Raw genomic sequence first — 15,108 nt, forward strand, 5'->3', positions numbered from 1 at the left:
AGGTTTGACTTCTGCTCCTCAGTGGGAGCGAGTCCCACCCTTAAAAGCTGCCAGGCAATCTGTTGTTTTATTATTCATTGGATGTGGGCGTCTCTGGCTAGGCCAGCATTTATTGCCCTCGAGAAGGTGGTGGGGAAACTGAGTGGCTTGCTAGGCCATTTCAGAGGGGCAGTTAAGAGTCAATCACATTGTTGTGGGTCAGCAGTCACATGTAGGCCAGACCAGGTAAGGACGACAGATTTCCTCCTCTAAAGGGCATTAGTGAACCGGATGGGTTTTTACAACAATCGGCAATGGTTTCATGGTCATCATTAGGCTTTTAATTCCAGGTTTTTATTGAATTCAAATTCTACCACCTGCCGTGTGGGATTTGAACCCAGGTCCCCAGAGCATTACCCTGGGTCTCTTGAGTACTAGCCCACTGACAATACCACTGCCTCAACTTATTGGCTGTCAGCTCTAGTAGTCCCAACAATGCCAGAGCCCAGTGGTGGGCACTGCCAGGGCTGCAAAGAGCTGCAGGAAGATGAGCAATGGCCACCGGAGGCAGGTCAGTCCCAGGCTTTTGGGGCAGAGTGGGATTGGAGAGCCTAGGGAGAGGGGAAAGAGTTTTCGAGGGTAGGCTGGCAGGAACAAAGAGGGGGTGTGACATCTTGGGGAGTGGTGCCACCGATACACACAGAGCACCTCCCAATTGATGTGCCCCCCACTTCCTTCCTGTCTTTTCAAAGAAGCCATTTCAAATATGGTCCACCTGCCATGGTCCTCAATCCATTTGCCCACATTTTATAGCAGTGGAGATGGATTGAGGCCTTTAATTGCCAATTAATTAGGCCTCAACAGGCCTAAGGGCAGGCGACCAAGTGGGTGACTTATCCACACCCCCACACCAACCCCCACCCCTCCACCCCTATGTTATGGGGAACAGGTCGGGGCTGGGAAACCAACATATTTTACCTGCCTGACCACCAAAAACGCCAAAATCCAGCCCCAGGCAAAGGTTAATACTCAGCGACATAAGGAATTATTAGGAAGGGTGACCAAAAGCTTAACCAGAGACGTATAGCTTTCTAAGAGTGCCTTAAAGAAGGAAAGGGAGGTAGAGAGATGGCGAGGTTGAGGGAGGGAATTCCAGAGCTTAGGGCCCAGGCAGCTGAAGGCACGGCCACCAATGGTGGACCAATTAAAATTGAAATGTGCAAGAGACCAGAGTTTGAGGAGTGCGGAGATCCTGGAGGGTTGTAGGGCTGGAAGAGATCACAAAGATGGGGAGGGGAAAGACCATGAAGGTGTTTGAAAACAAGGATGAGAGTTTTTAAACTGAGGCAGTGCTGAACAGGGAGCCAAAGATCACAAGCTCAGGAGTGATTGGTGAATGGGTCTTGGATATGCAAAGCAGAGTTTTGGATATAGGTTGAAATGATGATTCCAGCGAATAATATAAAACTTTATTTTCCAAAGGCTTCGGCATGGAGGCTACCCTGTTGCTAATTGTTGGCTACTCCCACACCAGAGGTGTTGCAATCTCTTTTTTGGTCCTTGCTGTTGGATTTAGTGGATTTGCGATTTCTGGTAGGTCACCTTTGATTCTAATCATCTGCATCCAATCGAGTTATTTGTTTCTTATTGTTCATGAGTACGTCTCCGTTATATTCTCTTTATGGGCCGGTTGCTTTGACATCGAATGATGCTTGGAAAGTAGGGTTAGTTTAGGAACTTTGGAACAGGAGGAGGCCATTCAGCCCTTTGAACCTATTTCTACATCCAGTTAAATCGTGATCTGTATCTTAATTCGACTCACGCACCTTGGTTCTGTAAGATAAAGAGCAAGGTTTTATTTTATTCTTATCATGGGATGTGGGCACCAATGGCAAGGCCATCATTTATTGCCCATCCCTAATTCCCTTAAACTGAGAAAAGAGGGGATATGAGAAAGCTCTGGCTGGTAAAAGTAGGGAAAATCCCAAGATATTCTATAAGTATATCAATGGGAAGAGGATAACCAGGGAAAGAGTAGGGCCCATAAGGGACCAAGGGGGCAATCTATGGGTGGAGCCAGAGGACATTTCTAGAGTGTTGAATGAATACTTCACATCCGTCTTAACCCAAGAGAATGAGGATGAAGGTATGGAACTCGGGGAGAGAGACTGCGAGGTTCTTAAACAAATTGATATGGGGAGTGACAAGGTATTGGAGGTGTTGGCAGGCTTAAGAGTGGTCTTACGGACTCAAAACGATAACTGTATTCCTCTCCACAGATGCTGTCAGACCTGCTGAATTTTTCCAGGTATTTTTATTTTTGTTAAGAATCTATCTACCTCTGCCTTAAAAATATTCAGTGATTCCACCTCCACCACCTTCTGAGGCAGAGAGTTCCAAAGTTGCACAACCCTCTGAGAGAGAAAAAATTCTCCTCATCTCTGTCCTAAAAGGGTGACCTCCTAAATTTAAAACAGTGCCCCCTAGTTCTGGACTCACCCACAAGAGGAAACACCCTTTCCACGTCCACCTTGTCAAGGCCGTTCAGTATCTCGTATACTTCAATCAAATCACCCCTCACTCTTCTAAACTCCAGTGGAAACGAGCCCAGTCTGTCTAACCGTCTCTCATAATGTCTAGGGAGTGTCTTGATGTTTGGTTGTGAACTCTGAGTGCCAGGGTGTGCTGCTGGCCGAGTGATGTAGCTGTAGTGCATCATGATTCACTGTGTACAGAGGGTAGCCTTTCTCCCAGAGCAGCCAGCCTCTGGTTCTCCATGGAAGCACTAAGATGGCAGGAATGGCAAACTGCCTCAAAGTGAGAACATCTCAGCTGCTGCCAGGATAATGGGGATTCACATACAAGATGCACTGTACATGTTCACACAAGACCCGCATGTTGATAGAATGAAGTTTCTGTGCATCTCCCCATTGACACGAGTTCCAGGATTTTGACCCAGCGACAGTGCAGGAATGGCGATAGTTACAAGTGAAGGGAGGGAAACCTGCATGTGGTGGTGTTCCCATGCACCTGCTTCGCATATCCTTCTGGCTGGTTGAAGTTGCAGGTTTGGAATGTGCTGTCTTGGTGAGTTGCTGCAGTGCATCTTGTAGATGGCACACACTGCTGCCACTGTGCGTCGATGGTGGAGGGAGTGAACATTTAAGCTGGTAGATAAGGTGCCAGTCAAGTGGGCTGCTTTGTCCTGGATGGTGTCGAGTGTCTTGAGTGTTGTGGGAGCTGCGCTGGTCCAGGCAAGTGGGGAGTATTCCATCACACTCCTGACTTGAGCCTTGTAGATGGTGGACAGGCCTTGGGGAGTCAGGAGGTGAGACACTTGCTGCAGGATTCCTAGCCTCTGGTTGTTCTTGTAGCCACAGTACTTGTCTGGCTAGTTCAGTTCAGTTTTTGATCATGCTGCTATTGGAAGAAGAGCATGGTAGTGCACTTAGTAGCTTATTGGCTGTAAATTGGCTGTCGCGTTTCTCACTTTACAACAGCTACTACACTTCAGAAGGGACCTTATTGGCTGTAAAGCCCTTTGGGGGTGTGAGAGGCGCTATATAAATTCATTTTTTTCTCTTACAAGCTCACAACAGAAGGTTTTTCAATGACCTTCCAGTGTGTGCAACAACATATCTCTACATGCTCCAGACTGAGTGGTTTTCTAATGTGTTGTAAGATATTGACTGACTTTGTACTTGACTCTAGTAAGTAAAAAATGAATGTGAATTTGCAATGGTCAGAAAACAGATTTTGGCCCCACAGCAAATACATGTTGTCCAGCGTGATATTTACTTAACATCCACAGCTTTGCTTTCTGATATTTCTGCTGATAATGGTTAAGCCTGAGTCTTGAACTTTGTTTAGGGCAACGGCAATTGTTTTCAAATGCTTTTTGTTGAAGAATCCTTTTCAAACAGATCAGTAGTCACAGACCCCAAACTAAACTGTTTTCCTTCACTTTGCCGAACAAAGTCATGTCTAATCCACAGCAGCACAACCAGTAGATCCAGTCCAGGAGGCAGGTCCTAAACAGGGAAATCAAGCCCCATGCTGTTGACACTCATCTGATCCAGACTAGTCATCCAGCCAACTGGCCCCTGAGTTGCTTTGGCAACTTACACTTTCACATGCATGTTGTAGTCCGGAAGTATGGTAAAGGCTCAGATTCCTTTCTATCACATGGCTGACCAGGAACCTCTCCCACCCTTACTGCCTGTCATTAACATGTGTTGGAAAGATATACAGATTGATAATCAACCTGTTTGACCACATTATGAACACACCTTCCTTGCCCTCCTGGAGTGGGACTTAAACCCAGAACTTCTGGGTCAGAGGCAGCCACACTACCCACTGCACCACAAGAGCTCCTACATCTAAATTATAATATTATATAATACTTATAACATGTAAGTGCTGCATGTAAAGAGTAGTTAATAATGTTTTTAATAAAACCGGTATTTGCTAACAGATATCAATGGGATGGGCGTGCCTGCTTCAAAATGGAGTGTATGTCTACCCTTGATAGAAGCACAGGGCGAGAGCAGGAGCACGGGGAGAGAGCATGAGCACGGGGAGAGAGCAGGAGCATGGAGAGAGAGCAGGAGCACGGGGAGAGAGCAGGAGCACGGAGAGAGAGCAGGAGCACGGAGAGAGAGCAGGAGCACGGGGAGAGAGCAGGGGCACGGGGAGAGAGCAGGAGCACCGGGAGAGAGCAAGAGCACGGAGAGAGAGCAGGAGCACGGGGAGAGAGAGCAGGAGCACGGGGAGAGAGCAGGAGCACGGAGAGAGAGCAGGAGCACGGAGAGAGAGCAGGAGCACGGAGAGAGAGAGCAGGAGCACGGGGAGAGAGCAGGAGCACAGGGAGAGAGCAGGAGCACGGAGAGAGAGCAGGAGCACGGGGAGAGAGAGCAGGAGCACGGGGAGAGAGCAGGAGCACGGGGAGAGAGCATGAGCACAGGGAGAGAGCAGGAGCACGGAGAGAGCAGGAGCACGGGGAGAGAGCAGGAGCACGGGGAGAGAGAGCAGGAGCACGGGGAGAGAGCAGGAGCACGGGGAGAGAGCAGGAGCACGGGGAGAGAGCAGGAGCACGGGGAGAGAGCAGGAGCATGGAGAGAGAGCAGGAGCATGGGGAGAGAGCAGGAGCACAGGGAGAGAGAGCAGGAGCATGGGGAGAGAGCAGGAGCACAGGGCGAGAGCAGGAGCACGGAGAGAGAGAGCAGGAGCACGGGGAGAGAGCAGGAGCATGGAGAGAGAGAGCAGGAGCACGGGGAGAGAGCAGGAGCACGGGGAGAGAGAGCAGGAGCACGGGGAGAGAGCAGGAACACGGGGAGAGAGCAGGAGCACGGGGAGAGAGCAGGAACACGGGGAGAGAGCAGGAGCACGGGGAGAGAGCAGGATCATGGGGAGAGAGAGAAGGAGTACGGGGAAAGAGAGCAGGAGCACGGGGAGAGAAGCAGGAGCACGGGGAGAGAGCAGGAGCACGGGGAGAGAGAGCAGGAGCACGGGGAGAGAGAGCAGGAGCACGGGGAGAGAGCAGGAGCACGGGGAGAGAGCAGGACCACGGAGAGCGAGCAGGAGCACGGGGCGAGAGCAGGAGCACGGAGAGAGAGCAGGAGCATGGGGAGAGAGAAGGAATACGGGGAGAGAGAGAAGGAGCACGGGGAGAGAGAGCAGGAGCACGTGGAGAGAGAGCAGGAGCACGGGGAGAGAGAGCAGGAGCATGGGGAGAGAGAGCAGGAGCACGGGGAGAGAGCAGGAGCACGGGGAGAGAGCAGGGCCACAAGGAGAGCAGAATATGGAGAGAGTTCTAGGTAGTAGGAGGTGAGCAGGAGCAAGGTGGAAGCAGTGCATATCTTTGATCACTGGTCATTCAATTTTTCCTGAGTAGTCAAGGACTCTGAGGAGAATTTCCTGCTCTTCCAGTTGTGCCATGGGATCCTTGACATTCACATGAAGAAGCTACAATATATTTCACAAATCCCTCCGAATGAATGCAAATTCATTTCATTGTGTCAATCGTTATTGTGAATGTGTAATTCACCTTCGGTAACAGTTGATCAAAGAAGTCAAAGTTAGACATTCAGTAGCAGTAGGAATTGTTGCAATTGTCGATTCATCCTTTGCACTGCAGTTCCTTTACTTGTTTCGTAACACAAATCTGAACCTAATCAACACTGAGTGTGCCACACCTACATTCCTGAGATTATTTAGTCATCACAAACTGATGGATAGCCTTAAAGAGAAAGCTTTACAACCAGAACCGCTGGGCTGGGTAGAAATTAGTTTAGGTGGCCAAAAGGCTCTATTTCACTAACACATCTCCTGTGGCATTGTTCACAATGAGAAAGGGGATGTGACACTTGAAATGTATCAGGCTTGGCTCAGTGTTGGCACCCTCACCTCTTGGGGGAAGAGGTTAAAGTAGATAAAGTGTCCATAAATCTCCTGAGCTGGGATCGGGGTTGAGGGTTGAGGATGGGGTGTGCGGTAACGGGCGGAGGTAGGGGTTTGGAGGGGGAGTGAGATAAATTTTAGGTCCTGGATTGGGGGACTCTGAACCTGGTGTGGGTTTGGTAATGTCTGAACAGGGGGAGTTTGGAGGAGATCCTGGCAAGTGTTACAGGGGGTGGGGTAAGATGTGTGTGAACCTCAGGTGCGACTCAGGCATTTGTATATTTGTCAATGATATTTTACAAATTTACACTCCTCTGTGAGCTCTGTGGGTTGGGATTGTCTGGTTGGAAAAGCCTGCAGGACATAGGAATCTCCAAAATCCATGGATTTCTGTTCAATCACTGGCAAAAATCACCAATTTGTGGGACATTAGAATGAAAGGAATTGCACTTACACAGCACTTCTCATGACCTCAGAGCAATGCAAAACACTTTACAGTTCTCCAGTTTAGGTGATGGCATAGTGGTATTGTCACTGGACTAGCACTTCAGAGACCCCAGGGTAACACTCTGGGAGCCTGGGTTTGAATCCTGCCATAGCAGGTGGTGAAATTTGAATTCAATGAAAAGTCTGGATCATGAAGCCATTGTTGTAAAATCCCATCTGGTTCACTAATGCCCTTTAGAGAAGAGAATCTACCACCCTACATGTGACTCCAGACCAGGCCCACAGCAATGTGGTTGACTCTTAAATGCCCTCCCTTTTCAAGGGCAATTAGGGCCAGTGACACCCACATCCCATGAACGAATAAAAAAACAGGCAACCATCCTGCGGCACAGCAAGCTCCCAAAAACAGCAGTTAGGTAAATAACCTGTTTTTGTGATGTTGGTTAAGAATAAGTGCTCTTCTTGGAAATAGTGTCATGGGACCTTTTACAGCCATCTGATTGGTTCACCATCTCATCTGCAAGATGGTGCATCCAACACTTCAGCACTCACTCGGTACTGCACCAGAGCATCAGCCGAGAGTTTGTACACAGGTCTCTGGAGTGGAACCTGAACCTATAATGTTCTCGTGCAGATGTGAGAGTGCTGTCTACTGAGTTACTGTCTACTGAGCTCTGGAGAAATCTCTTCCAGAAACAAATCCAGGTGATCAGTTGGCAACTGTACAGGATATCTCAACACAGATTATTCTCAACACAGATTATTATTCTTATTTTCCATATGGTGTTTTAAACTAAAATGCACATGGTTCTAACTGTAGCATTCTGTCTTCAAATCCAACTCGGGGTGAGGCAGACCTGAACATTGAAATCACTAGACTTGTTAGATATTGAAACCATTCTTTACTCATTCTCTTTCTATTTTGGCTAGGCCGATGGTTAGGGATTTTCTTTCAAAATAATGCGTCCAGAGGGAAGGGTCCAGTGTTTTGAATATTCTGAGTTATAATTTATGTGGAATGTGTTTAATCTATCACAAACCCCATCGATTCATTATTATATAAATAGTTGACTATATAGTTAATCATTTAATTTCCAGAGCTATTTCTGTATGATCTTTTTGTTTTAATTGCTTGTCCCATATCAACCACCCATTTCTAATGATTTCATTTTATACTCTATTTCCGGTCTCTTTCTTTTAATACTTCACCCCCTTCCCATCCGTGTCACAGCCCATTAAGTATCATCGGTCTGGCTGGCCTGTTCTGGGTGCATCTCCATTTTATTATGTTGCTGCAGTGTCACAAGCTGGTCAGAAACAAGACATGTTATAGAGCGCATTAGGCAAACTGTTTAATGAATAATCCCAATGTTTGCACTTTCATCCTGACCCACGAATACTTTACAAGAGAGGTTTTAGTGAGTCCAGGGATGAGGAGTTCTGTAAAATTGAGGGTCGACAACAGGCACAATTCAGTCTAGATCATCACATGAATTACAACATTCTACCAAAGCAGTGGAATTTAAAGTCTAATTAGTAACAGCAGGTTCACATTTGTAAGTATATGTTTCTTCAAAACGTATATCGGCCTGTAGTTTTGCTTTGGGCAAGTATATAGGAAGCCGTTCATTCTGGGTGTATAGTCTGTCAGGAATAGTTTTGTGGAAAGTTAGACCATGTACCTGTACGCAATTAATTTAGCAGCATTAAGGTTGAAAATGTCGATCGATGAAAAAGCCGTAAAAAGGCTCCTTCAGCATTACCCCATGTCCAAAATCTCTTCTGATTGACAAATTGAGAAGTTTTGATGGCGAATGTTTGTTGGTTGCGTGAGTTTTATTTTTAAATACTGTTTGATGTTTGTGAAATGTTCCTCAGTCTTAGAAATGTTTCAATGGCTCCCTAATGGAGATTGGAAGATTTATAGATTTTGTACCATTTTGAAATGTTTTTACAAGTGCTCTAAACACCAATAGACTCGGCTGTGCAAATTAATTATCTGAAATGAATGTTTTTACATGTTACTTTTGCAAAGAGCTTTGTGATTTATTCAGAGGGCAAGGTTAGAAACTTTTGCATGACTTAAATGTACCTTCTCACTATTTTAAATCACTATTATAATGCGATTTCTCTTTAAAATGTTTAGCAGCACGAAGTCTAGAAGATGTCACATCAAAGGTTACTGTGGAAAATAAAAGCTCATGGTGTAAAGGGTAACATATTAGCATGGATGGAAGATTGGCTGGCTGGCAGAAAATAGAGAGTATGCATAAATGGGTCTTTGTCTGGTTGGCAGAATGTGACTAGTCCTGCAGGGGTCTGTGCTGGGGCCTCAACTTTTTACAATTTACGTCAATGACTTAGATGAGGGGAGTGAAGGCATGGTAGCTAAATTTGCAGATGGCACAAAGATAGGTAGGAAAGTATGTTATGAAGAAGACATAAGGGGTTTGCAGAAGGATATAGATAAGTTGAGTGAGTTGGCAAAAATCTTGCAGATGGAATACCATATGGGAAAATGTGAAGTTGTTCACTTTGGCAGGAAGAATAAAAAAGCAGAGTATTACTTAAATGGAGAATAACTGCAGAATTTCGAGGTGCAGAAGGATCTAGGTGTTCTCAGGCATGAGTCACAAAAAGTTAGTATGCAGGTACAGCACGTAATCAAGAAGGCTAGTGGAATGCTATCCTTTATTACAAGAGAAATTGAACATAACAGTAAGGATGATATGCTTCAGTTACACAGGGAATTGGTGAGACCACATCTCCACTGTGTGTTATTTTGGCCTCCTTATTTAAGGAAGGATATAAATGCGTTGGAGGCAGTTCAGAGGAGGATTAGTGGATTGATATCTGGAATGAGCGGGTTGTCTTATGAGGATAGGTTGGACGGACTGGGCTTGTTTCCACTGGAGTTTAGAAGAGTGAGGGGTGATTTGATTGAAGTATACTTGATCCTGAACGGTATTGACAAGGTGGACGTGGAAAAGATATTTCCTCTTGTGGGTGAGTTCGGAACTAGGGGGGCACAGTTTTAAAATTAGGGGTCGCCCTTATAGGACAGAGATGAGGAGAATTTTTTTCTCTCAAAGGGTTGTGTGACTTTGGAGTTCTCTGCCTCAGAGGGTGGTGGAGGCGGGGTCACTGAATATTTTTAAGGCAGGGGTAGATTGATTCTTGTGAGGCAAGGGAATCAATGGTTATTGGGGGTAGATGGGAATGTGGAATTCGAAACACAAGATGATCAGCCATGATTTTATTGAGTGGTAGAGCAGGCTCGAGGGGCCGAATGGCCGACTTCTGCACTTATTTTGCACGTTTGTATGTTCTTAGGGGTTCTGCTTCTGGTTGTTATTCCTGCCATACTAAAATCTCAATGCGGATACAGCAACAAGAGGTCACTGAACTGTAGATAATCACCAAAAGAAGTAAGGGGAGCTCAGAAAAGTCTCTTTACACTGAGGAGGGTGAGAATGTGGAATTCTCTGCCATAACCATTGCTGAAACAAAATAGAGTCCAAGTCAATTTTGAAAAGCGATTTGGATCATTAATTCTAAAAGAGGAATATTAAATAAAAAGACTTGCATTCCTGCAACAGTCCTTCACAACCTCAGGATGTCTCAAATCACTTCAAAGCCAATGAAATACTTTTGAAACCTTGTTGTAATATTGGTAAAACTGAAGTCCTTCATAGTCAGTGCCATCCTAGTAAATCTCCTCTGCCATTTCTCCAAGGTCTTAACATCATTCCTAAAGTCTGGAACTGCACACAACACTCCAACTGGGATCTAACCAGTGATCTGTAAAGATTTAGCACAATGTCCTTGTTTTTATTTTCTATCCTCTTATTTACAAAACCAAGTATCCCAGATACTTTCTTAACCACTTTCTCAACTTGCCCTGGGTTTATTAATTACCAATAATCTCATTGCGCCATTTAATGAAGAGCAGATAAGGGTTTTCTCTGGCCAATAGTCCCCTCCCCCAGGTCAACACCATCGATACAAAAGCAAAATGCTGCAGATGCTGGAAATCTGAAATAAAATCAGAAAATGCTGGAAATACTCGGAGGTCAGGCAGCATTCGTGGAGAGAGAAACAGAGTTAATATTACAGTTCAAGATAATCTTTAATCAGAACCATTAATTAATTAACTGATTGTCTAACTTATTACTGTTTATGAGGACGTTAACAATTGCTGACATTTCAAGATAATTCGTTGGGTGTGAAGCAGTTTCTGAGACACGAGATGGTGACTGATAAATGCAAGTTCCTCCTTTATAAGCTGTTATTTCTAATAAGTCTTCCTTCCTTCCTTCTTTCCGTCCTTCCCACCTTCCATTTTCTTTCTCTCTATCTCCCTTCCTACTCTCTTCCTCTTGATTTTTCTCTGTGCCCACTGCATTTGTGGAAAATGATCTGCCCTGTTCCCCATCCTCTGGCTGTACATGAATCTCCAATGTGCACTGACAGCTACTTAGCTGTGGCACTTACACCACACACTGTGTTACCAGCTCCCTTTATCAGCGATAGAGTAGGGAATCTAATCTTGCCCTCTTGTTAAATGGCTTCCTCATTGTGATAACTGTGATGAAACTTATTGCTTTGGATTTTCGCTTTGCCATGATGTAATATAATGCAGCCATGGATATGTGGAAAAGACTCTCAGATAAAGCAGATAATTGACCTTATTGACTAACGCCTTATATCAAGGGCTGAGTGAATCCTTGGTTGGCGGCAGAATTATAAAGATAAGCAGAGATAGAGATAATTGAATGCTTAGATTTGATGGTCTTCAGCCAATTAAATTCGACCTGAAAAGTGAGACTTTTGGCCCATGATGTCTAAAAGTGAAGGAGCTGTTGCGGAGTATAAATGTGTTGCGGAGGTTGTTTGATACTCAATTGTCCTCCACAGGAGATTAAATGGGGTGGGAGGTGATGGGCATGGTTGGGGGGGAGGCTCGCTGAGAGCCACCCTTTACCCCCCCACCAATGAACCTCCATCCCGCCTTCATTCACCTATGGCCTGGGACCCTTGATGACCCTAGGCCTCTGTTTGGTGCATTACCGGCAGCAATCACTGCTCCCCAGTGGCGCTGCCTGCAATGACAGCTACCAGCCTCTGAGTGGCAGCAGCTCTAAGGGGTGGGGTTTCCACCTCCAGGGCCCTTGATCCTTGGGAAGGCCAACCACTGCCCAGCCATCAGTTGTAGCAAGGTAATTCCTAAGGATAGTGTCCTTGGCCCAACCATCTTCAGCTGTTACATCAATGACCTTCTTTCCATCGTAAGGTTTGAAGTGGGGTTGTTCGCTGATGATTGCACAATGTTCAGCACCATTCACGACTCCTCAGATACTGAAGCAGTCAATGCCAATATGCAGCAAGACCTGGACAACATTCAGGCTTGGGCCACACAAGTGCCAGGCAATGACCATCTCCAACAAGAGAGAAGCTAACCATTGCCCCTTGACGTTCAATGGCGTTACCATCACTGAATCCTCCACTAGCAACATCCTGGGGTAACCATTGACCAGAAACTAAACTGGACTAGCCATATAAATACTGTGGCTATGGGATAGAAAGCGTGCTAGCTTGGTTGCTAAGGAATCTCCAATTAACCTTTTCATGCCTGACTTGAACGTTTGGACTGCTCTTTCAGCCAGTCCGTTTGAGGAAGGGTGGTACGGTGAAGTTTTTACATGAGTGATACCGTTAAGGCTGATAACCCACTGAAACTCAGCACTTATAATTGCCGTGCAGTTATCAGAAACCACTACTTCTGGTAGCCTGTTGATGGTAAAACTTTGACGTAGCTTCTCAATTGTAGCAGAGGATGTTGGTGACATCACCTCATATATGTCCATCCATTTTGAGTGGGCATCAACAATGAACATTGTTCCCAGGAAAGGCCCCACATAGTCAATGGGCAACCACACCCATGGTCTGCCTGGCCATTCCCAAGGGTGCAATGGAGCTGTTGAAGGTAACTTTTTCAGCTGACATTGCACACAATTCTTCATTAAGCTCTCTATTCCACAATCCATCCCAGACCACCATAGATAGCTGTGTGCTATAGTCTTCATTCGGGAAATTCCTGGATGTGCACTATGTAGTTCAATTAACAATGGCTTTCATCCTTTTGGAGGAACTATCACTCGTGCTCCCCACAATAAGATGCCATCCTGGCTGGTTATTTCATGTCTTCTGTTAAAGTATGATTTCATTTAATCAGATACAGGCTCTTGTGATCAACCATAAATTACTTGCTCTCGTATTTGTGATAGGACTGGGTCCCTGTTTGACCAGTCTCTGATCTGTCGTGTACATACCGGCGATGACTCTAAGAAATGTAACAACAAAATAAGTTCTTGTGGAACTGGGACTTGCACAACTTTTTCTTGTAAAGGCAAATGACTAAGTGCATCGGCGTTTGCAATTTGACTACCAAGCCTATCTACAAAAGTATACTCGTATGCTACCAGGATTAAAGCCCATCATTGTATTCTTTCTGAGGCTATGGGTGGTATAACCTTGTCCTCACTGAATAATCCTAACAGTGGCTTGTGATCTGAAATGATAGTAAGATGGTGGCCATGTACGTACTGGTGAAATTACTTGATACCAAAGATGATTGACAGGCTTTCTTTTTCTATCTGCGAGTATCCCTTTTCCACTGTTGGGAGCGTTCTTGATATGTATCCTATAGGCCATTCAGTGCCATCGTCCATTCAATGGGAGAGCACTGCTCCCCCACCATAGGGGGTTGCATCAGAAGCCCCAAGTCACAAGTCATTCTCTCCTCTGGTCATAAAGCACTAATAGGTTGGACGAGTGCAACAATTGTTTGACCTTCTTGAAAGCTTCTTTCTAGGGCGTCTCCCAAGACCAATGTTGGTTTTTCTTGAGTAGAGAATGCAGAGGGGCCAGTTCTGTAGACAAAGTGGGTAAGAACCACCCATAATAATTGATCAATCCTACGAATGATTTGAGCTCTGAGGTGTTCTTTGGTGCAGGTGCCTCTCTAATGGCTCTCACTTTCTGCTCAACCAGGAGGAGGCCCTGTGAATCTACCCTGTGACCCAAATAGATTACCTCCCTCACTTGGAACACGCACTTTTCTTTTTTAAATGCGCTCCAGCCTGTAAGAAACTTTTTACGGTTTCTTCTAAGTTTACCATGTGTTCTTTCTCAGTGAACCCTGTCACCAAAACATCATCTAAATAGACTACAACTTGGGGCAGCCCCTGCAGTAAACTTTCCATTGTTCCCTGGAAGATGGCACAAGCTGAGGAGAGGCCAAAAGGCAAATGGGTTTATTGGTACAACCCTTTGTGGGTATTAATTGTGACAAATTCCTGGGAGGAATTATCTAATGTTGATAAGCATGACTTAAATCAAGCTTCATGTCGACGGTTCCACTTGCCAGCTTGGCATATAGGTCTTCAATTTTGGAATGGGGTGTCTGTCTATCTTAGCTACTTTGTGAACTGTCAGTTTGTAGTCTTCACAAATTTGGACGCTTTTGTCGGGTTAAAGGACTGGATCTATGGGCTCTGCCCATTCTGAGAAATGAACAGGTTGTATAAAACCTCAGTTTCTCTAGTCTGTTCAGTTCGGTGTCAATCTTTTCTCTCAGTGCATAAGGTACAGGTCTGGCCTTCCTGAATCAGGGGGTGGCCTCTGGATCCACATGAATTTTTGCCTCCAGCCCCTGGATCTTTCCAAGTTTGCCCCTGAAGACTGTGCCGAACTTTTGTAGTAGCTCTGGTAACCCACTTGCTCTCAATCGGAAAATTTCAGCCCATTCCAACTTGATCCCTTTTAGCCAGTTTCACCCTAGGAGGCTTGGCCCCTTGCCTGCAAGTGCCATCAAGGGTAGCTTTACTGATTGGCTGCCATAATGAACAGTTACACTACTTATGCCTTTGACTTGGTTGTCTTCACCTGTGCATGTTTTTAATTGGACAGTTGTTTCTTCCAAATTTATTTGATGTTCTCCATTGCTCAGGTATTTGAAGGCATGTTCCCCAATTACTGTAGTGGAAGCTCCTGTGTCCACTTCCATTCTAACAGGTCTACCATTCACTTTCACTGTTACATAGATTAGTTCGGTTCTCCCAACATTCAAGCTATACGATGAATTAATATCTGAATCTGTTACTTCAGGCTCTTCTACATTGTAGATCTCACTGGGGTTTTTCCTTTTCTTTATAAGTATGTTTGACTCTTTCCCTACACTGTCTCATTACGTGTCCATTTTTATGACAATAAAAACATTCT

The 15,108-nt window shown here is 45.4% G+C and overlaps 1 protein-coding gene across 1 annotated transcript in view; it reads left to right on the forward strand.

The window, feature by feature from the left end:
• The first annotated feature begins 8,223 nt into the window (after positions 1-8,223).
• Positions 8,224-15,108, forward strand: part of nr1h4 (nuclear receptor subfamily 1, group H, member 4) — a 97,383-nt gene continuing 90,498 nt past the window's right edge. Inside the window, exon 1 of the mRNA XM_078567669.1 lies at positions 8,224-8,381. The gene's annotated coding sequence lies outside the window, so the exon portion shown is untranslated. The remainder of the gene's footprint in view (positions 8,382-15,108) is intronic.

The sequence above is a fragment of the Cetorhinus maximus genome, chromosome 22, assembly GCF_964194155.1.
Source record: "Cetorhinus maximus chromosome 22, sCetMax3.hap1.1, whole genome shotgun sequence".
NCBI lineage: Eukaryota > Metazoa > Chordata > Chondrichthyes > Lamniformes > Cetorhinidae > Cetorhinus > Cetorhinus maximus.